The 24,939-nt window shown below is 38.5% G+C and overlaps 1 protein-coding gene across 12 annotated transcripts in view; it reads left to right on the forward strand.

The window, feature by feature from the left end:
* LOC125462946 (synaptotagmin-B) overlaps nt 1-24,939 on the forward strand; it is a 579,758-nt gene that overhangs the window by 362,985 nt on the left and 191,834 nt on the right. Inside the window, exon 1 of one of the 12 annotated variants that reach the window (XM_048553475.2) lies at nt 2,345-2,538. The exons of 9 other annotated variants lie outside the window; for them this stretch is intronic. The gene's annotated coding sequence lies outside the window, so the exon portion shown is untranslated. Of the gene's footprint in view, nt 1-2,344; nt 2,539-24,546; nt 24,568-24,939 lie in introns of those variants that run through there. 2 more of the 12 variants (XM_048553471.2, XM_048553476.2) reach the window with 2 other exon arrangements.

Here is a 24,939-nt window from a genome sequence, read left to right on the forward strand (position 1 = left end):
ACACTTTTATAATCATCTACTTAAGTGTTCAAAATTACAAGCATGCACCTCCTAACTCAACAGCCATAGTTATCTCATTTACTGAAATTGGGAAAGTGATTTTCTTTCCCTGCTGTTTGCTAGTCTGATTTCTCATAAATGATGTATGACACTACAAGTGAAAAGATTTCATCCAATCTTGACATAGCCCAAGGGATGACTTGATAGTTTTTTTTGACAAAAGGTACAGATCCACATAAAAATATTAGATTTTTAAGGCTCTGGTAACAATCATAGTTAGAATTAATTTCATATTTAATTTTCTGGCTTGTATAATTTTGAATGTCATTGATTGTTTCAGGATATTGTGGCTTGTTTCACCTGCTGTGGTTCAATTTGTCACAGCTCTCAAAATGTGAGCAGACTTTTCAGAGCAGGTTATCTGATGTGGATTGGGCTGTAGATTCCTCAGTGAGATAGAAAAATGATGATTTTTTCCCCCAATTTTCAGCTACAAAACATCAACCAGGCAGAGAAAAACCTCAAGAGAGATCAGTGTAAATGTAATAATGTTAAATTAACATGGTGGGATAGAGATATGCACTTTATTGAGTATCCTCTTAATTTATATCAGTCCATGTCTATTCAAAGGGCACAAACAAATCCTCATGTAATGCCCACTACCTTCAAATAATACAATCGGACGAGATGTTTGTTGGTATGTCTGAGTGCTTGAGACAAGGTTTTTGTGGAGCCTTACTGGATCTTTCTGTGGTAGAATATGGTACGCCGAAATGATGACTTGAGTTGATTAGGCTAATTACAATGCAGTTACCATGACCCCCCATTAAAAGAACTGCCAAAACTGTTTTGGGGCAGCAGTATGTGGTTTTTAATGAGAGTTTTATCCAATAAATGATGGCCTTATGAAGCAATCTCTGACACCCATGTGGCCAGCAGTGCTGATAACGCTCATTCATTGTAAAAATCAACACCACAACTTTCGTTCAATGGACAAACGTGCCAACTAACACAATTAAACATAAATCATAAGCAAGTAACAAGCATTCATCTGCACTTATTCAGGCACCTTACAATTCCATCCAAACAGGGTGAGGCAGTGACTAGTTTGATGAGGGACAAGGGACCAACTGTGGCAGTTGGTCGTCCATTCAGAGGCAGCTTGGTAGCCACTGGAAATGCATGCCTGATTGGGAATGAAGTCGCCTTGTTGGGGAGGGGGGAGGTTTCAGATGTTAACAATGTCCTGCCATGAAAGCATGAGCCTTACTGAGGCACTGCTCCTCAGATCTGTTGATGGAGTTGATTAACTATCCATGGGCTTTGTGGAGAGTGTCTCATCTCCTTCCAGCCTGATGTCTGTGTCTGTTCCCTCTGGCAAGTGGAGCGCCAAGTATCTAAGGAGAAAAGGTGCTGGTGCTATGTTCTTCCTGCTACTGCAGTTATTATGGTGCAGTTGGTGTTGATGTTTCTCAAGTTCTTCACAAAAGATGCAAGATGGAACTGCAAAAATTGCCCCTGGGCACGGATGAAGTTTGGCATTGGGAAGGGCAACTGGAGGTGAATGAACTGCTAGACAGGTGAATGTCATCCAAGAAGGTAACCGGTTATCTGTCAAGCAATGAAGAAAACTCCCTGAATGAAACAGTACTATAAATAGTAACTTCACATTCTGGCCATAGCTGGAGATTAACAGATCCATGATCAAAAGCTTCTCAGTTTTTTTCTGTTTCACTGAAGAAACACTCACAAAATGCATTCACCTTTTTCACTCTAACAACTGATCAGGAAACATGTATCCTGGATAATAAAGCCAGAATTTACAGTTTAATTACCTACCAGAATCTGGAAATGCCTTCCCCCAATAACTACACAGGGTCTCCCCTGCTGATCAATCACATCTGGATGAATCCCAAAAGAAGGCTAGTTGATATCAGGATCTGAATCTGACGTTATCTTTTGGCGATTCATGAACTCACAACATATACAAACCAGTTCCCCTGCTTTGAAAAGGGTCCCCAATGTCTCAGTATTCAGATAGTTAGTCTGAAAAAAGACTGTGCCTAATTTGTGAAGCAACTACTTAAGAGGTATGAATATTTTTATCTTTATGCTTTTCAATGTTATCAATTCAGGACTAATCTGGCTCCTCTGGACGCTTACTATGAAGCATTGTTAAAACTTCTTAGTATCTCACAAAAGAGCTGGAGTTAGAATCTTCTGCTTCAATATCATATTTGATTTGTGCCTGAAGTTCACATGCAGGTCTGAGCCAATCTCTTGGGAAGGATTTGCATATTGATTCCTGGGGAATGCCCTTGAATGTGCGTCCACGCCTGTCATCTCTGCATGCAGAGCTGTGTGAGCAGCATCGCAAGCAGGAAGGCAGAGAGCTGCATGTGTATTATTGCGGGTAGTGCTTGATAGACAACCAGATTGCACACAGGAAAGAGACTGCAGGTACAACCGACAAGCAATAGGGTTGATTATCAAACTTTTAGTGGAAGATACCAGGAATTTGTCCATATCTGGTGAGTGGTAAGGTTTTTTATGTAATTTCCTTTTTTGCTAAAAATTGTCTTTTATTTTCACTCTGCAGCTAACTTTACAAATCAGATGTATGCATTCAGAGTCAGAATAAATCATTTAAAAAGAAATTTTAATAGGTGGTTATCATAGTATTAAATGAATATTTCTGTGCTATCTTTTCTAATTTTGTAACTATGTTTTTCTCTGATGGATCTGATAATACTCTTTAAAATTAGTTAAATATGCATGCATGGATTTGACCATACCGGCTGGTTAATATAATATAGGCATAATCAGATTTACTCAGAAGGATAGAAATGAGTCTACATTTCTTTTCCTGGTCCAGCTTTATTTATGTACTCAAGGACAAAGCAGTTGTACTCTGAAAAATTCTGTCACAATCTGCACAAGTAGTAGCAGGCAATCATGGGTGGACAGTGTGGGAGATGTAAGGAGTGGATATAAAAATATGAGGAAAGAAATTCGAAGGCTTTGTACTGCAGTGGTGTCAAAATGCACCTGGACTTTCAAATCTTGTACTATAGTGCTAAAATATGGCATGTCTGCATCAGCGTAATCCCATATCTTGCCTATGTATGAAACAAAATGTGTAAAAATTAGGCAAGGACATGCTGTACCACCACAAGCCTCTTATCAGAAACAACCCATGGGTTCCCATTAATCAAATACAATGTAGTTAACGAGGTTGGGATTGATGTTTAACCAAATATTCCGTATTCATTTGCCCCATGGCTACTGTGTTTAAATTCTCACCATTGTTTGCTGTTACTTGTGAAATTTAAAATATTATGTTTCTTTATCTGTATTAAATACAGATTTAATAAACATAAGTCCTCCATATTTCAAGATATTAATTGTTATGCATAGGCTAGAAATCATTGACAGCATAATTTACGTTTGTAACAAGTATTCCATGCAAATAAATGATTCATTGTTAAAATATATATCACAAATTGATCCAATCAACAGCTTTATATTATGAATAGCATAATGAGTGTCAGCTATTGCGGGAATAACATTCCTTTGAGTGACTAAGAAGATTCTAGGTTCTAGCCCAACTCCAGGTCATAAGTATGTCAGATAGGCTAACACTTCATTTCAGTAATAAGGGTGTGAATCATTGTCAATAATGCTGCATTTTGGAAGAGTCATGGAGTTAAGTCCCTGTCTACGTATTCATCTCGACATTAATGATTCCATGGCATCATTTGAATGTACTAGGGAGTTTGTTTAGAGTCCCGAACCATCCTTCCCATTCAAAGATCTGCAAAGATGGAATGATTGTCATGGTTTGGGTGTTGTGTCAGTCTGTGCAAATTTGTTGCACATGCTCAAACAAAAAAGTGAAGTAATCTCAAAAGCAATTCATTGGATACAAGGTATTTTGAGAACATTCTGACAATATGCAAAGGTCCTCTATTTTTTCTATTTTCTCCATTTGAATGTCCCTTGAGGGTCAATTTTTACATGAATGCTGATGATATCCATTTACCTTTTCAACCATCCCCTGTTCCCAAATTGTCAGACTACATATTTGAAACCCGGTACTGGTTGAGCAGAAATTTCCTTCGATTAACTATCGAGAGGATAAATATCATTGCCTTTGGTACCCACAACAAGCTCCATTCCTTATTCAATACCTCTATCACTTTCCCTGGAACCTTCTGATGCTAAACAAGGCTGATTACACCCTTGATGCCTGTGTCATTCCTAAAATGATTCATTGACCATATATCCACACCTTGCACTGCAAGTCATTGTTTCCACTTCTCTAATATGACCTGACTCTGCTCCTGCCTCAGGTCATCCATTGAAATCTTTCTCTGACTCTGAACTTCTAGACTTGACTATTCTAATGAACTCATAGCCATCTTTCCACATTTGACCTACTATTGTGGCATCTGAAACAAATCCCAAATGCTAACTTTACCGGGGTCTCTTTTCATATCACCCTCTGATTTCACTGGCCTAAAATTGGTTCCCAGTTATGCAATGCCTCAGTTTTAAAATTCTAATCTTCATCTTTAAATCTCTTCATGGTCTTGTCATAGCCAATCTCTATACCCCTCTTCACCCCATAACCCCCCTAGATTACTGCTTTTCTCTAATTTTGAGCCTGTAACATCTGCAATTATAATTGCTCCATATTTGGTAGCCAAACCTGCAGTTGCCAAAGCCCTACATTCTGAACCCCCTTGGCTAAAGCTATTTATGTTTTATTTCCATTTAAGATATTCCTTAAACCCTACTTATTTGCTCGATATCTCCTTGAGTGGCTGGGTGTCAAACCTTGCCTTTTGATGCCAGAGTGAGGTATTTTACGATGTTTTATTATGTAAAGGGCTGCCTGTATATAATTGTTATTCTAGTATTTAACATTCACAAGTTTTATAATACACCAATCAGGCAAGTGGATTTCTGTTGTAGTCTCTATTCTGTGCTGATTTAGTTATTTTTACTTCAATCAGGAACCGATATGCTTGGAAAGATAACATCAGTCAAAATAAAGCATAGACCAAATAGACAATGTTGTCAAGGACACTAAAGGGCTCTAAATGGAAACATTTCATGGGTTCCCATTAATCAAAGCCTTCCTAATACTGTGTGAAAGTCGAAGGATGATCATCAAGTGAGGGCAAGATCAGGCTCAACTGTGAGCTGTGTGTTTCTTGCATGAGGAATGCCCACTTGGATTAAGGAGTAAAGGGTAGCTGGCATTGATATGACTCTTTTGCAAGAGCTAGAAACAGACATTTAAACATATTTTATCATTTATTCACTTGATTGATTGATAGATTGAGTCATTCCTAACTTTGGTTATAACCTAAATGTTTTAGAAAAATGCAATATAAGCAAATTGACAAAGCTGCAACATGACGCAAGAATTTGATTGTAAATAATTCAATGTATTAACAATTGAGATAGGCAACAGAAATATATATTTATATAAATAGTAGTTTTTTTCATATGGATCTTGAATATTGATGAGACAAGACATTTTGTTGATGCTTTCACTCTGCACTCATCTGGACATTTGTAAGGATAGCAATGTAAACAGACACAACACTTTATACTGTATGTGATGAGAGTGCTGATTTGCTGGCAAGCAGTGTGGTAGAGGTGTTACCATGGAGAGTTGAATAATGACGAACAGTTCCTAGGTTTGTTTAAATTTAAACCAGGCAGATTGGTATGGATTGGTCAAGATATTGCTCTGATGGATTAATATATCATGATACACTTGACCTTGTACTTTGTAGACAGACACATTGTATCTATTTCAACTTAACAAAACAGGTGACAGCTATTCTTTGCTTCATTACTCAATATATTATTAGAATGAATAGCTAAATTGATATCATCTCGATACAATATGTTCCAAAATCAAAATTAGCACCACAGGGGCTCTTGTGATGCAGTGGTAGTGTCCTCACCGTGATTTAGGGGCATGTGTGAGCAGGATCATAAGCAGGAAGGCAGAGGTCTGCATGTGTATTATTATAGGAAGTGTTTGATAGACAATCGGATTGCACACAAGGAAGGGTTTAAGTGTGTAATAACATCTCTGCACAGATTTGAATCAAAAGTATTAAAATTATAACTATTATGATGCCAAATCAAAGGTTGGCTAAGAATTTTAAAGAAACTCATTCTACTTCGGTAAAATCTGAGCAACTCAATCTTATATGTACCAGATGTTTGATAAACAGAGGCTGCATCAGACATTTTAAACTGTTAAATAAGTGCCAAATCTATTGCTAATATGGTTGTTTTATTTTTCTGAGATGTGTTGTGCAAAATAACTTGTGACAAGCCTTGCATTTTGAAAAAAAGTTTTCTTTTTCTGAGATGTCCCCTTACCCAAAGTGAAACTAATATATCCCCAGAAAGATAGATTAATTAACTAATCAAAAACCAAAAGAACTGCAAATGCTGGAAATCATAAGCAAAAACAGAAATGGCTAAAAAAGTTCAGCAGGCCTGGCAGCATCTGTGGAGAGAAATCAGAGTTAATGTTCGGGAATAGTGATCCTTTCTGAGAACTAAGTCTGCTCTGCGAGAATTTCTTAACCACAGCATCAGTCCAACATTGTGCTGCCATACCCAATTAGGTGCCAGCTGAGCCAGGCAATAAAACTAACCTCACTGATCAAGATCTCTATGTCGTCTTCCAAACTATAATAGACAGAAGCCTCAGGCTTTTGTCTTCGAACAACAAAGCTGATTCCCAAGAGCAGTCATAGCTGGCAGTAGGGTGTTTGCACTGGCACTGAGCACCAATATCTTTTCATTTGGGATATATCAATAGTGAACAACGAAGTGAAGATATTCCACAAGGCAGGCAAGATCAGTTTGCCAGCAAATTCCCTTTCCACTCTGCTCAACTCACAAACCATAAAACACCTTCAGCTCGAACAACCTCATCCTGATACATGTGCACCTTACCATATAGGATAAGGCTGTTGTCATACTGAAACAAATAGCAATGCTATGTAAACAACTCTGCAAATCTTTGCAATGAGGATGGCCATGGGGTCCAAATTGTGTCCTTAGAGAAATAGAGCCTTTGTTTGCTCAGTGTACCCTGTATATGTACCTGGTCTCTTAAATGCTGCCTGATTTTTCTGGTTTGACACAATGCTGCAGACATAGCTGGTCTGCCGTGATGATTGTGGCCAAAGGAAAAACCAAGTTTGTTTGAAGCTGATCTGAGTAAATGCTTAGAGATGTGTGTCAACATTTTGTTTAAGAAATATTTTTACAAAGTGCTCTAGAAAATGAAGATCGTGGGAGTGATATCAAATTTGAAAGAGTGAATTAAAACAAGTTTCTCAGAGGCCTGTAATCAGTCAGTGAAGTTGGTGCCCCCTTCGGTTCACAAACTCCTCAATTGCATTTGGTGATAGTAGCTGTTCTGTTTGATTTTTCAGGCGTAACTTATGGTGAGTTCAAGCAAAATGTAACATCAGGAAATTTTGTAATTGAAAGGCTGGACCAAGTAAATTAACATTGGAGGAGATTTGCACGCTGAAGATTTGACCCATTAAAAGGATCAATTAAGTTTCATCAATAATGCACTAAAGCGCATATTTACTTGGTATAGAGTCATATAGATCTACAGGACAAAAAAAGACCCTTCAGCCCATCAAATACGCACTAGTCAAAAACAATCAGTTGTTCTAATCCATTTCCCAGTGCTTTGATTCACACCCTTGCATGCATTGGCATCACAAGTGCACATTTGGAATCATAGAATCTCTACAGTGCAGAAAGAGGCCATTCAGCCCATTGAGTCTGCACCAACGCTCTAAAGAGCATCTCACCCAAACCCAACACTTCCCAATCCCCATAACTCAGCATGGAGTTTTTACCATGGCTCATCCACCTAACCTCTAAATACTTCCCAAATGCTATGAGGGTTTCTGCCCTTTCAGGCAGAGCAGAAAGCTAAAAATGTTGAGATTTGCAACCATTTTCTCTTTTGTTTATCAAATGTGCAAAATAGAATAGAAAAAGCTATATTGGCTATGGAGTGTAAAGTAATCAAACAGATATTTAGTACTAGTATGAAAATCTTTAAGTCTCTCCTCAAAACCCCATAAATGAGCACAAATAGCAAAAACTCACCATGATTAATTTGATCCGGAATGTCACAGGTTTTGATTATAGGGCTAGCTTTCACTAGTAATGTTATCTTAAAACAGCAGGTTGTGTTTTTTTTTTATAAGTATTGTTTTAGACATAATTTGATTTTAAAATTTTGCTTTTTGCTAAAGTCTGTTGAGTTGGAAAATGTCGCTGGAGAAAAAAATTCAGTGTAACTTAGCAGGAGATATCTGGAACACATGTTATGTGTGGCAGGTTAAACCGTTGAAGGATACAGTTTATTGGATCATTACAGACAGATGCTGATGGAGTTGCTTTTATCTTTGAAATTATTCTACTATTTGAGGAGTTCACAGACATAATGCATATGATATATATGAAATTAGTATTCCACAGCATAATGAGGCATAAATTACTGGCTGATAACTCTTCTGAAAGGAAGTTCAAACCCAAACCAGGTCATAAAAAATGTTAAAAAATCTAAAACAGTAGTCAACCGTAACAAGGAAGTGAGATTGGTGTGCTAGTAACAGAAACTACTCGTCTGAATCTTAAGTGTTTTTGTCAGTATTGTTTGTATTTAAATTGTGACAGTCTCTCAAAAATTCCAGTTCTGAAGGTGAAGTACCTTTGTGTCAGCAAAACCATCATTGACTTAAATATTTTATTGCTTTTCTACAATGTTCAGGGTTACTTTACACATTGTACCAGGTCATAATTCTATCCTATATGGCATAGCCCAATGTAAATAACATGATGAATAATAAATATTCTACTGTGAAAGTGAAGGTTTAAATCTGAATTGCTTTAAATGTGCTCCAACAATAAACTAGCTAATGAGCACATAATCACCAAACACTAAACATTTTTTAAATAAGTAGCAAGTGTATAGCTTCTTACTATAAGTTACAAGCCACATTATTGTAGACCTTCCAAAGAAAGGTGAAAGTGGGCAATCTGGTGTTGAGTTAAATTTAATTCTTTACAGCTGAGAAAACTCAAGCAGAAACCTTAGCAATAAAGGGGAAAAAAAGTACAAGCCTTCAGGAAAACCGCTCACAAGACATTCAGAGATAGCAAGAACTGCAGATGCTGGAGTCAGATAACACAGTGTGGAGCTGGAAGAGCACAATAGGTCAGGCAGCATCAGAGGCACAGGAAATTTGACCTTTCAGGCTGGGACCGTTCTTCAGAAACAAAGAGGAGGAAAGGAGATCAGAAATAAATAGAGAGAGAAGGGGTGGGGCTAGGAAAGTTAGGTAGGATGGTGATAGGTGAGTGCAGGTAGGGGGCAATGCGAATTTATCAGTGGGACGGATGGGGCGGATATGTGGGAGAGAAGATAGACAGGTATTGTCAGGTCAAGGAGGCAGGAATGAGAGGGAAAGTTGGTCATGGGATGAAGCTGGGGGTGGAGAGGTTTTGAAACTGGTGAATTCTATGTTCAGGCCATCAGGCTGTAGGCTCCCGAGGCCAAATATGAGGTGTTGCTCCTCCAGTTTGTGGGCAGCGTCATTGTGACACTGGAGGAGGCAGATGCAGTAGACCAAGTTGATGGATGTGCAGGTGAATGCCTGTCTAATGTAGAGGGTTTGATTGGTGCCTTCAATGGAGGTGAAGGGGGAAACGTAGGGGCAGGTATAACACTTCCTGCAGTTGCAGGGAAAGGTGCCGGGGGTGGTGGGGCTAGTGGGGAGTGTGGAGTAGACAAGGGAGTCACGGAGACAGCAGTCCCTTTGGGAGGCAGATAGCGGTCATGAGGGAAATATCTCTCTGGCTGTTGGGTTGGATTGTAGGTGGTGGAAGTGACACAGAATGATCCATTGGATGCGGAGGTTGTTGGGGTGATATGTGAGGACCAGGGGTATTGTGTCTTTTTTATTGTTGAGGGTAGGGGATGTGAAGGCAGAAGTGTGGGAAATGCAAGAAATGCAGTTGTGGGCATTTTCGATGATGGAAATGGAGAAGTTGCAGTCCTTGAAATAGAAGGACATCTGGGATATTCAGGAATGGAACACCCCATTTGGGAACACTTGCGGTGGAGGCAGAGGAATTGGGAGTAGGGGATCGCATTCTTGCAGGGATGTGGATGAGAGGAGGTGTAGTCCAGGTATCTGTGGGAGTTGGTGGGTTTGAAGTAGGTGTCAGTTTTGAGGTGCTCACCAGAGATGGAGATGGAGACGGAGAGGCCCAGGAAGGGGAGGAAGGTAACGAAGATGGTCCAGGTGAATTTGAGGTTGAGGTGAAAGGTGTTAGTAAAGTTGATGAACTGTTTAAGCTCCTCATGGGACCAGGAGGCAGTGCTGATACAGTCATTGATGTAGCAGAGGAAGAAATTGGGGATAGCACCAGTGTAACAGCAAAAAAGGGACTGTTCCATGTATCCTATGAAGTGGTAGGCATAGCTTGGGCCCATGTGGGTGCCCTTGGGCACCCCCTTAGTTGGTAGAAAGTGGGAAGCTGGAGTGAGTTTGATTGTAGCACCAGAAGATGTCAGTGCATTGCTTGACTGTTAGTTGTCTGTCATATAGAACATGTTACAAACCATAGGGTATATAGAATATGAATGCCAATTCAATTCACCAGATCTTTTCTTCTCAAAGGTTAATGATTGACTAGAGAGAAACTTTGAATCTAAAATAACCTTCATTTTGGTTTTGTTGTGTAATTTTTGATGTTGGCTTAGGTTTGGTGCTAATATCTGGTCACAGTGTGAGCTGGCTACTACTTTTGTTGGGGTGGTTCAAACAAAAGTGATTGTTCCAGTGATTTGAATGATGAGAAGCACTGCAAAGATCCCAATGTCTTTCAGTAAGTTGCTCATGAAGTTGAATCACATTGGATTTGTATATCTAAACAATGGATTATAGTCTAGGTTGTTGAAATTTCTTAACATGAAGTATTTACTTTTCAGCTTGACACTTTAAAGAAGTTTGTTAATTGTTATTTAAAGGTTACTTTTGTTCTTCACACTGTAGTAAAAGAAAATGACGGTAGTCTGTCTGCCTCCAATGTTCAGCCTAAAATCATTTATACCTCTGCGTCAAATTGGATGACATTTAGTATGATGTGAGTGTTCATAGTTGGATTATTTGTGATTTTAGTTAGGTGCTGTTGGTACATTTGTCTTGTGTTCCTGAAATCTGGGGTATTACTGTAGAAAACTAACTTTTGAGAAACAACATGACCCCAGGTTTTAGTAAGATGATGCCCATATGCCTGTTCATTAGTATTAAGTTTCATTTAAAATAACTAGATAGAATGAGTGGTAAGAGATAACCAACCAATATTTCAATTTTCAGAGAATCAGAGTCAGGACATATCCTGAAAAATGTGTGTCAGGACCCCTCAAATGTCCCAATGTGTAAGCTACATAATCATTTCCCAGGAAGTTTCAATTTCTGATAGGTAATTACCTGGCGCCTGTCGAATTTCTGAAGAAGGGTCTAGACTCAAAATAATAAAATGTGAGGCTGGATGAACACAGCAGGCCAAGCAGCATCTCAGGAGCACAAAAGCTGACGTTTCGGGCCTAGACCCTTCATCCTTGGCCTGCATGCTTGGCCTGCTGTGTTCATCCAGCCTCACATTTTATTATCTTGGAATCTCCAGCATCTGCAGTTCCCATTATCTCTAGACTCAAAATGTCAGCTTTCCCGCTCTTCTGATGCTGCTTGGCCTGCTGTGCTCACCCAACTCTACACCTTGTTATCTCTGCTTCTCCAGCATTGGCAGTTCTTACTATCTCACCTTTCACTCTGCTGTCTTTGCACTCATGCCCATTTACCTAGAATTCATTTGGTCCTATCACATGTCATTTGGTAAGATGTGACCTGCACATTTGATAATGAACATTAACAAGATTTATTGAAGTTAAATATATTAAAAGGATGTTAATGGAGAACATTCTCTGGAACCCTACAGATTCAGGCTTCCAGTATGTGATCTGACACAACGCCAAAATAGATCCTTTTACACGTGTAGTAGCACAGTAGCTATTCTTAAAGTAAAGGTATAATCAACCCCTTACTCCACACAGGTATGCCTTTGCAAAACATAAAGATATGAACAAACTGACTGCATCTTTTCAACAGCCCATATCATTGGTTTTGGGTCTGACAGTTCATTATTTACATGGCTTGGTTTATTTATTAATGTTTTGAAAATGGCATGATAAAAGATAAGTAAAAACTTCTTGTGTTTTAAAAGTGTCGAGTCGAAAATAGTTCTTGCACATTGATCACATTCTACCCCTAGTCTTATGACCGACAACCAGTTCTGAAATGCAAGAAGCATTCTTTTACTTATTTTGTATTAATTTACAAGTTATGCACAGATGATATTGCATCATTCAGACTGAACATTTCATTGTTTTTTCACACATCAGTATGACCAAGAGCCTTGGAGTTAATAAATAGTCTAACTAATCTTGGTCAGCAGTTATCTACTCCAGATTTTTAATGTAGGGAAGTGTAAAAGTCTATATTTGTCTCTAGTTGTAGATTTACAGCAGGGAGCAGCACTGTGTATGGTGCTGTGGCCTGGATATTCTTAGAAATCCACTAAAGCAATTCTCTGATTTACTGGGGAAGGACCAGATTTTAAATGGGGTGGATGTGAGGCACACTTTGATATGTCAGGGTAATTAAGAAAAATTATCTTTGCTGCAAGGGAAAGGATTTCATTACTGTACAACACATTTTAATTCAGAAAAACCATGCAGGTTGTCGGGGATAATTTTAGGTGAAGGGCCTGATACCGTCAATTCTTTCTAGGTCAGTTTAATCCCATTATCAGGAAATACAGTTGAAGAAGCAGCTAAATCAGTGAGTATAGTTTGTTTAGGGTAACAACGTACTGGCAATTGTACCTGACGATACATATTTGCAGTAGGCAAAAAGTCGGATGAAATTTAAAATGACACTGCTCTGCCAAAAATGATTTAAAAAGTTTCAAAATTTTACAAAATGATAATGTGCAGCATCTGTAAAATGACAGTAAAAGCAAGGATTAGTTTATATTCCTTTCAGGGTTTTACAGCTAATGAACAGTGCTACAAATTTGGATATGGTACACTTTACACTAGCGACAACACCAACTGTACACAGTCGCCTTCAATTTAAAAACTGAGGAAAATGTGTTTCTCACAAAGAAAGATATTTACTTTGAAACTGCTATAACCTTGGCACTACTGCTTTATGAACAGCATCAGAGAAGCCAGATGTGGACTGACTGATTGAGATTTTGGAGCGTCACTGATACCTGAAGAACTGTATCACAACCTGAGTGAACACTTTCAATAGTGAAGAGAATAACATTGAAAGCAGAGTGAAAATTTGAGACCTGAACAAGAAAGGGAAATAAAAAATTGCTGAACATCATTTTAGCTCTTTAGTTGATCTAATTCAGCCACACATATATCTTTGAGCCCTGTGGGATTATCTGGCCTTATGGACATGACCACCGGTAAATGCAACCAGATGGAGAAAGAAAATCAATTCGAGAAACAATTTCTTGGGAGTGAAGAAGCAATTGGGTACATAATGCTCCCTGTTGGTTTTGTGTATAGAAACCAGATGTGTCAAATTCCTACCTTTTTCCTGTGTGATATACAGCTGGCCTCTTGCAGGCCAGGCAAATATATGGCAGAAAACTGGACTTTGATAATCATAGGGCAGTGACATCTGGCCAAATCTTTACCAGGAAAATTTTCTCAGCAACATTTCAACAATATTCAGATAAAAGTCATACATTCCAAAACTGAAATGTGATTGTTCATCCTCGGCCATAATGATCAACCCTGAGAATGTGAATTTAACTCCTATTCTAACCTATGAATCTATCGATCTATTTACTACATCTATCTATTTACTAAAGGAAAAGTTGTTTCTAATATGTGAAGGATCATGAATTGAGCAGAATAATATGCCATTCAATTGAAGAGTCAGTTGGGTGAGAAAGCAGAACCATGAATCAAAGCAAGAAAATTGACGGCAATTTGGTGAAAGAAATATTGAAGGAGAAATGCAATTTGACACCAAAGTACCTTTCACTTTCACTCCTTTGCGAAAACAGTCTGTAGAAGGAAACAGGTGCTTCTTGAATTCCAAGGATGAGAATGTTATAGAATAGTTAAACAATGCCAATTATAATTATTCCAATTTTGAAATATTAACAGTTTGGAAAATAACATTTTAATGCAGAACAAAATAAGTGGTTGTTTTTCTTCATTTATTCCTGGGAACAGAATCACTGGCATACACAGTTTTGAACTGTGATTCCACAGCATGTGATTTCATTAGTGACAATGAGGTACTAGTATCCAACTGTTACATTGCTGCAATAATGTTCTCTTGATGTTTTCTAAGCGGTTTAATAAGATGCTTAGCAGCTACAAAAATCTAAGCGTTTAGTAATTCAGCTCAGCAGAATCCAATTCTGAGGGAAAATGCAAATTTGATGACCAGAGAAGAAAATATCAACTATTTGGAAATCTGGCCAGAGGAGCAGGAGAAATGCATTACTTAAGAATACAAAAGTAGTATTTCAGTGAAATTGCAATGTATCACATTCAGAAAATGTGAAATCCCTGTTGTGCTGAAGTGGTTAGCTATCCCCAACAGCAGAATGGGAAATCCAATTGAAGGATGCCTGTGACAAACCAAACTCCTGATTGATAACTCCAGATTAGCATTATGCACACTTGTCATACAACTATGCAAACCAAGTAAAGCAGTGCTAGGCCATGCTAGAATGTGAAGCCATTGCTGAACAAGTATGCACTTTTTAAACAATGACAGAACCAGACCATTTTATCATCTTTTGCCAGTTTGATCTTGAAATTGTACTGATGGAAAGTGAATTAAAGAACATGCTAGTGCTATGGAATGTGCCAGTGTGTATGGCACCAAAAAAAAAGTATTAGGCATGAATCAAGAAAAATGGACAAAATATATCAATGCAAAGAAAGGATTATCCTCCTGTTGACCTGAAGCATCTGATGTATGCCAGCCCACTCACCTGCCAAGTTCCCTTGCTAAAGCTGCAAGGAATAAGATGCTCCAGGGTTTCACACTGCAGCACGAAAGCATGGAAAACGTGCTTCACTGCAATGAGAACAGGGAGGACCTGTCCAATTACAACACACTTAGCAGACAACGACTGAGGTTTGTTTACTGGAGCTAAGCCCCAATATTTTTTAGTGCCTTTTTACTTTCTAAGGTTAGAAGCGTGAACAATTTGGAAAATTAAGGCATTTTTCACATATTTGCTACTCCACTTTTTTTTGATGTGGAAAATGTTAATAGACAAATCAGTTCACAAGGGGGCTTTCTTAGTTCTCTTGATGACCTGCTTAACACAAGCTTTTGGGCATGGTCTCTGCAATTCAACTCCTCTCAACTTTGCTGTATGACAATTCAGTGACATTGCCGAACATCCATGTGTAGCAAACAGAGCCATTTTATATATACATTAGGAGTTGGAGCCAGAAAGGCTCAGATGGTAGCTGTAGAATAACTGTCAGTACTTACTGCCTGATAAATTGGAGTGGTGTTTATGACCCAGAGGTATTGGACTCAATATTGAAGCTAGGAGGTTCAAAGTGTCTCGTCAATTTATGATGTACTGTTCCTCAGATTTGTGTTCAATGCATTTATGATTTTCTGCACCTAGAGGGTAGAGAAAATCTCCCTCTCTGAGATATTTTACCGTTGGTGTAATTTAAGACAACAAGGGAGAAGTGTGAAATTGGGCCATTTGAGTCTGCTTTGCCATTTGATTATAGCTGATATGTTTCTCAAAACCATGCTCCTCATTCACATTACTAATCAAGAACCTATCTTTCTCTGTCTTAACAACACTCAATGACTTGGTCTTTACTGCTTTTTGCAGCATAAGTTCCACAGCTTAACCATTCTCTGGGTGCAGACATTGCTCCCAATCTGCATTCTAAAGTGCCATCCCTTCACTATGAAGCTCTGTCCTGGGTCCTCGTCTCTCCTACTAGTGAAAACGTCTTTTCCATATCCTCTCTATCCGGGTCTCTCAATATCCTGTAAGTTTCAATGAGCTGCCCCTCATCCTTCTAAGCTCTAAGTACAGACCTAGAATCCTCAACTGCTCTTCATTTCAAGCCCCTCATTTCCGGAATCATTCTTATAAGCTACCTTTGGACTGTCTCTCCAATGCCAGTATGCCCATCCTTAGATATGGGGCTGAAAACTGCCGTCTTGAAATAAATGCTAATGTTGCACCTGCCTTCTTAGCTGCCAACTAAACCTGCACGTTAACCTTAAGAGAACCTGAACAAAAACTTCTAGGTCTCTTTGAGCTTCACATTTCCAAAGCCTTTCCCGATTAACTCATCACATTGTAAGTGTCATTTTGCTTTTATTAATACAAGGTACAAAACACTGCCTGAACCGATCATTGATTATCTTGCAGAAGGTGCACAGCACAACAGAATGAGGAGGTTGTACATGACACAGACCACAAACTGGCTATTTGGTTCCAAAATCCGTACTTTAAAAACATTGTGACTTGAATGTAGATGTGAAATATTATGCAATTCTAAAATTGTTTTCCATTGTTTATTTTATAAGTGAGCATTCTGATCAATATTTCAAACTGTGATGTTTCTGTGATTTCTGTATTCACCAATGTGAGAAGGACCAACACAGATAACTACAAACATTGACAACAGCAATCAGCAATTCCCTGGCCAGTTTTCGCGCAGGTTCTAAAGAATTCATACATTTTCTTTCTCCATGTACCACAATCAGTTTACCTTTATTGCTATGATCAAGTCAGGACAGGTCATTGTATCCTTTCGAATCCACTCTTCTACTGCTCATAACTTTAATTAGGTAGATGATATTGCAAAGTATAAAGATCTCAGATTGTCTGGCTCATTATGAAGGTCAAGTCAGCCATGTTTCATTCAGTTAACAAATAACTGGTTTATTATCAAAAATAAACATGCACAATAAATATGTGAAGATTGTTTTCAAACACATGCATATGTGTGCGCTTGCGTGTGCTCATGTGTGTGTATATATTTTTAACACAAATGTATTTCTGAGGAAAAATAAAAATGGAAAGTATTAACCTTTTAAAACACTTTGAGCAAGTAATTATGTTCTTGAGAAAAAGAGGACGTTATAGATTGTCCCAAATGGTATTCTAAATTAAAGTTATTCGATGCACACAGGCTGCTGTCTTTGGGTGTCTTCTTAGAATAATTGTAGCTGGCTGACTTCTTTGTTTCAGACAATGGGGTAGATTCCAAGAAGCTCTTCTTCAGGAACTCTCCTGCGGTGGTAAAGATAACTCTCAGTGGATTTTTGGCTATCACATTCCTCTGTAGAAGAGGAGTTTCGAGGAAGAAGAAAGGGAACATTGAGCTATTGCTTCTCAGGCCAGTCACAAATTCTCTGATTCAGAACTGCAATAATCTTATTGCCAAACTGGATCGTGTGACCTCTCCCTGAAAGTTCTCCAAACTGCATAAATGTCAGAACTCCCTCTCCTCTGCAGGGTCGAACATTGTTGCTGATATAACAAATGCCTTTTCCTTAGCAACATGGCCATTGGTTAAAATATATTTATATCGTTCCGCACAAGTGAAAAACAAATATTGTTTGGATTCCATCTCTTCATAACATGGTTCATCTTTGAGAACAGTGTGCACGATTCTAGACATTTAGCTACCCTCTGCCAGACATGCTTTTGGTTTCCCTGAATAAGACTTATTAATTATATATCAGGAACAGTTTCATGCTGCAGGTTTATCTGCTAGGGATAAGACTGGAAATGTCCAAGCTGGTTTCACTTCAGGCATATAACAGCTGTCAGGGAGAAGAGACTTTGATCCCATAACATGATAAGATGAGAGAGACAATAGGATTGTTCTGTTCAAAGATTTTTGCATCTTGACAGTTTACAATTTAATGAGAATGACTTTGGTACAGCGAGATGTTTTTTGCCCTCCTAAGTCTATTTAAAGCTAATGAGTAAATAGCTGTATAAATTGTTTTATAATTTCATGTAATATCTGTTTTCTTGAAAAAGTTGGAGGATTTAACTTTTGAAAAGATCAGATCCTTTTTCTTTTCACTTCGTTCATATGTAAACCGAAACTATTAAAATAATGGTTGTTTATTTTTAGACATCTAGATTGTTTCTATATAATCTGCAAATTTTATGTTTGGTGTATAAAGTTAAAATGGTTATTGGTTATTAATTCAATATTTCTGTCCTTTTAAAATATTATCCCACATACATATCATTTCCACCTAGATTAATTGCTTCGAAAACTCTGCATTTGTTATTTTTTCAGGCAAAACAAGGGAGCTTGTGAATATGATTCAAGTTCACACATTTTCAGCTCTTCTTCCTCCGTATAGCTATTGCACAACTGTATTTGTAAATAGGCCTAAGATGTGAAAATGCAGATCGCGTGATAACATTGCAGCACAAATAAAATGAGTACATAGGCATTCGGAATTGAAAACCTGTTTGAGCTAGTCTTTCAGGACTTACAGTATCATGCTGTTTATTATCTCAGATTTTGCCTGAAGTTCCACATCTCCTGAATGTTAGATCGACAGCTTTTTTGCTGAGATTGGTGTAAGTCGAAGAGCTCTCTGCCATGTTCGACATTATGCATAATTGGCCTCATAATGTTTTTGATTATATTCATCTATTTTTTTCAACTCCCGTGCTCCATTACAGCTTCACTTTGGGCACAGACCCAGTATACAGCATGCATATATTTTGCAGTTCCAGCCATTTTGTTGTATTCCCATGATCAGAACTTTGGTAAATATTGCTTTTCCATATTTCCTCATTGTTTGAAAACTGAATACCATAATTTATTCTTTCTATAAGTTCCAAATATCCCACTGATCACTGATTTAATCTTTGTCAGAGTTGGACAGTATATTCATTTCACAAGTGCAGACTTCCTAGGGTCGAATGTACGCCATTGATAAAATTGTGAGGTGATGGTCGAGTGATATTATCACTGGATTGTTAACCTAGAGGCTCAGGTAATGTTCTGGGGACCTGGGTTCAAATCCCACCACAGCAGATAGTGGAATTTGAATGCAGTTTTTTTTAAGAAAAAGTACTTAAGAGTCTGATAATGAAGCTATTGCTATTATCAATTACCAGAAAGTTCCACTGATTCACTCATGTCCTTTAGTGAAGGAAACTGCCACCCTTACCTCAGTCAACGTTTTGGATCCAGTGACCCTTCCTCAGTCTGAAGAAAATGTTAATTCTGATATTTTTCTTCACAGATGCTGCCAGACCTGCTGAGCTTTTCCAGCAACTTCTGTTTTTGTCCATGGGCAATAAATGCTGACGTAGCCAGTGACACATTAATCCCATGAATGAGCTTAAAAAGAAATTCCCAGAAACAGGGCATTATTGATTTGCACCCAGATTGTCATCAAGGCACCTAGCCAGTGATGTCAGCATCCCATTAACATTTTCTTCAAAAATCCATGCAGGGCCTTGGATATTCAGTTCAATCCTCAAGATCGGATCCTAACAAACGAGGGATATTCCTTGATAGCACGACTACTCAATCTTTTGTGAAGCTCTTGATAGAAGCACAGGTGATGCAACTAATGTCATGTCATTACTGGGATAATCACTGAGTAAACCATTGGGAGTGCGATTTTCTGGTGAATGGACCAGCCACATTGCCACCTTCCAACACCCTCCTGCCTGTGCTACTGTTGTTGTGGTCGGCTGCAATCTCCATAACATTGAGGATGGTGTAACCCTGGAAGAACAGAGCTCATTTGGGGAGAAACAGAAGGTGAGACAGAAAGAGGAGACAAACTAAGATGATACTACAAAGAGAGATGCCGCACTGTACAATGCAGTGATCTCATCCTGGTACACTATGGGAAGAGAATCTGCCTCGTCTTCCTGTCGCCTTCAATATTAGATCCAATCTGCAATGATGAAGCAACGGGATGCCCTGGTCTTAGTACCAGACCTGCAACTCCCCTGTAACATCTAGCTTTACTCTGGTTCTGATGAATGTGAAAACACAGCTAATAGCTTTCTCTCTCAGAAATTGCTGCCTTAAAGAATTTAAATCTGCCCCACACTCCATACGATCCACCTCTCTCACCTCTATTGGTTCTAAGTGAACAAGAAACTTGTCAGTTAAAGACTCAAACCCATTAAAATGTTAACTTTTTAAGTTTTGCTCCTAGGCAAGCTTCTAACCACCCAGAAAAACCCAGTTTCTGCCCCCTGTTTCTATGGAAAAACATTCAACCTTTTGTTTTAAATTGAAAGGACAAATCAAAAGCTTTTGTTTATTTCAAGGGGAATGGAATATAAAAGTCAGGATAAATTTGTCACAGTTGTACAGGACATGGGTGAGACCACATTTAGATTATTGTTTAAGACTTTGAGGCTTCTTATTTAAGGAAAAAAACATAATTGATTGAAAGCAGGTCAGAGGAAGGTCACTCCTCTGATTCATGGACTGAAAGGGTTAACTTGTGAAGAAAATTTGAACAGGCTGGGCCTGTAACCTTCAGAGCTCCTAAGAATAAAAGCTGATCTTATTTAAATATAAAAGATCCCAAAAGGATCTGACAGAGCTGATACTGCAAGATTGTTTCCCTTCGTAGCAAAGACGAGAGCAACGAGACACAGTTTAAAAATAAGATGCCTCCCATTTAAGACAGATGTGAGGGGTTTCTTTTTCCCTCAGAGGCCATGAATTTATGGCGTTCTCTTCCCCAGAAAGTGGTGGTGACAGGACCATTGAATACTTTTAAGGCAAAGATGGGCAAATTCTTGACTAACAAACGAGTCAAAGAGTAAAAAGAGGGAGACAGGAAAATGGAGTTTAGGCCACAGTCAGTTCAATCATGATCATATCAAACCATTCTAAAGGGCCAAATGGCCTACTACTGCCCTGACTTTTATCAAGAATCAGATAAATAAAAAAGATAGTATATTGCAAAACAGAACACAATATTTTATATATGATCGTGCAGAAGTGTATTTTCTTGATAATTAAGCCCCACTGCTTTTCATTGTCAAACGTGTTTCTGTAATTCACATTAGTACTTTCTAAATATGGTTCATATGATTGCCATAAGTCATTTTATCATGTCATATATGGGATTAATTCAAGTAACATATTGAGTCGAAGGCAAGTGAAGAACAGAAAATTACTGTGATGAGGATTTGGAAAGGCCCATGCTTTGTTGATTTTAGCTTGTGTTTTAGTAGTGTAATCCGCTAAGTGATATTGGTGATTGTCATACCTGATTCATGAATGTACTGGTAAAACCTACATTGCCAAGCATTATAGTTAAAGGCAATAAGACATCCTTGATTCCAATACCCATAACTTACAAGTGTTCCGTCTGACAGGTTTTGGGTCAATGAAAAATGATGTTGGATCATCAAGACAAATGTGCAACAAATAGTAAAGATTTGATCTTTCTGTTGAAGTCTTAGAAATGAGAAATTTTGTCCCAAAATGTCAAATGACGAGAGATCTGTCCAATCAATTTACACTGCTGATATACAGGACCCGAGGGAGTGTCCAAATATATGTAACTGCTATATTTACATGTGGAATTTTAAGCTTTTGAGTGGCCAGATTGCTCTTTTGGTTGGTTAGAACTATGCAGGGGCTTCAGCATGTCTGTGCTGTATTTACCTTGATTTTTATTGAATTGAAACAGGGTGGTGTGTTAAAGTGGCAGGCAACTGGAAGCTCAGCATCTTTTTTTGCGAGCTGAATGAAGATGTTCTGCAAAGCAGTCACCCAGTCTACATGTGCCAGAATGTAGATGTTCTGCAAAAGATCATGCAGTCTACATGTTTTTGCAGATGCTGCCAGACCTACTAAGCTTTTCCAGCAACTTCTGTTTTTGTTCCTGATTTACAGCATCCTCAGTTCTTTCAGTTTTTGTTTAAGATGAGGGAGAAATTGAATTTCGATTGATATTCTCCATTTTTGTAGAAACCAGGCTTCTAAGTCTTTGTCAGAAACATGAAGCTGGATCTTGGCTCAAAACAATAAGATTGAAGTGGCATTTCACTTCTTTGGAAAAATCAGGCCATTGAGTCTGGAGTCAGAACTTGGGAATATGAACCAATATTATTTCATGAATCCATTGCTTGGTTCACTGAACCACTGCTGTACATTCATCAGTGCTTTTAGCAATTCACTTTAGAACTGTGATAAATTTGGAATAAGAACAACAGGTAACATTAATGCAATTGAACTGTTCAAGAAAAATGCTTATATTAAGATAAGAACACAAGAATAGAAGCAGGAGTAGGCAATAAAGTCATGGCCACTCTTTAATTGGGCTCAGCTCGACTTACCCGCCCACCCACCATAACCCTTTACTCCTTTCCTGCTCAAATATCTATCTCAATGAGGTAGCCTTAACTGCTACACTGGGCAGGGAATTCCACAGATTCACAATCCTTTTGGGTGAAGGCGTTCTTACCCAATTTAGTCCTAAATCTGCTCCCCTATTATCTCCTACTATTGCAAAGTAAATGGTATTAGTAAACTAGCCCTTCATTCTGGGGAACAAACTCTAAACTAATATTAGCAAGTGGGATAATTCCTCTGTGATAGTTAAGAGAAATAAATGCAGTGAATTTGGGCAGCTTAAATTTTGTTCTTAATAGCTACTGATCACTGCTTAATGCTAGTAGGCCAGTTTGCCTTGGAATGAAGTTGGCTGATATGAAAGTTTTTATACCATATACAGTTTGCTATGAATCAGACTAGGGGCTACTTTATGTTGACTATAGAAAAAAATCCTTTTCCCGATGCCAGTCTTAATGAAGACAAAATGGAAGTGTATGTCTTTATATTTTCTCATTAGCACTTCAGCTACAGATAACCTCCATTTGGGTGGGAGTGTGAGTGGGAAGAGAGAAATTGCTCAGTAACCTCATTGGTAATATGGTACTGTTTCTTCCAATACTTAAACTGTTAAGCAATTGTGGTGTTCAATCCTGTGACAATAATATTTGAAGGGAGCTTTTTCGTTGTTGTGTAATATTTTATTATTGGCAGACACATTGGATGTCAAACCAGAATGACTCAAACTGGAACGTGCCTGCTTCTGAATAAGACAGCATTCCTGAAAAACAGGCAAAAGAAACAGCTTCCTGATATTTAGGTGCCTGTTAATACATTTGTTCTCTGTTACGCTCTGCTTCAGTATAGTGCACATAGTACAGAAAATATAAATACTGTATTCAGAATAACTCTAAGGCCACTTGTTATGATATAGTTCAGTATTCCCTCTCACTCAGTCATTCAGCTGAATAAGGTACAGTCTAAACTAGATTGATTTAAAATAAACATCTAGAAATTTCTAAGGGCAAATAGCAACAATTGAAATATGAATCCCACAATGACCCCTTTTCTCCTTCAAGCCCGATGTGAAGACTGCTGAAATTTGCTTACTGATCTTATAAGACCTTCAAAGGATTCAAAATATTTTGTTGAAGGATTTACTGACCTCCTATCATTTCTCTAAATTGAATTGATTTTGTCATCAGTGCTATAAAACTACTGGAGTGGCACGGGGTGTTGGAAAAAGATCCATCTAAAAGTTCTGCTTCACTGCCTTCAGAATCAACCCTCTTGTGTGCAAATAAAGATTAGAGGAAGCATGCAGAATTCATGCAACTTGCCTAGTTTATTAAGGTTTAGCCAAGAGGAAAGAATCTACCTAAAAATTGAAGATTAATAAAGCAATTCATTTCAGGCTGTGCTAAATTCGTGACTAGCCATTCAATATGCTGAAGTGCTAAGCATCTTGGAATATTTCCAAAGCTAAAGACCAAATATATGCAAGTTGCTGTTTATTTGTATCATTATTGTTAATTTTGTCTTCAAAGCCTGAGCATGGGACCTAGTTCATGGAGAGGATAAGGTGGTGGAAACAGTGTTGAGGGTGGGAGCTGAACACATATGCCTTTGAAGTTGAGAGACCTGGGTCATGTGCAGGCTCCCAAATAGTACTGACTATTTATTTCAATTCTCACATACATCAACTTGCACCATTTGTGAAGGGAAGTCTGTCATGGTAATATCACTGGGCTGTTAATCCAGAGGACAGGTTAGCGTTTTGGAGACAGGGGGAGAGTCCGCCATAACACATGGTGAAATTTGGCGCTCTTGTGGCAGAGTGGTGGTGTCCTATCTCTGAGCCAGGAAGCCCAGGTTCAAGTGTCATCTGTTCCAGATAACATGTCTCAGCAGATTGGCTGGAAAATATTCAGAAAATGACAGAATAAAGTCACAAACTACTTTTCTATTTGTCTTTAGAGTGGCACAGTAGCTACCACTCCTGTCTCACAGTGCCAGGGAGCCGGCAGCCTCAGGTGAGTGTCTGCGCACAGTTTGTACATTCTCTCTGTGTCAGCATGGATTTTCTCCAGGTGCTCCAGTTTCCTCCCACAGTCCAAAGATGCAAACATTAGGTAAATTGGCCATGATAAATTGTCCATAGTGCCCAAAGATGTGCAGATTAGGTTGATTAGCTATGGGATATCTAGGGGTGTGGTAGGCTATAGGCGTGGGCCCAGGTGGGATGCTGTTTGGAGGGTTGGTATAGGTTTTATGGGCCAAATGGCCTGCTTCCAGACTGTAGGGTACATGATTTGCAATTTGTATTTGGTTATCATGAATTTGACGTAGAGAAATAACCTGATGAATCAACAGCAGTCTTTGTTTCTTGCCCAAAATTTTCCTTT

This window comes from Stegostoma tigrinum, chromosome 21 (assembly GCF_030684315.1).
Source record: "Stegostoma tigrinum isolate sSteTig4 chromosome 21, sSteTig4.hap1, whole genome shotgun sequence".
Taxonomy (NCBI): Eukaryota; Metazoa; Chordata; class Chondrichthyes; order Orectolobiformes; family Stegostomatidae; genus Stegostoma; species Stegostoma tigrinum.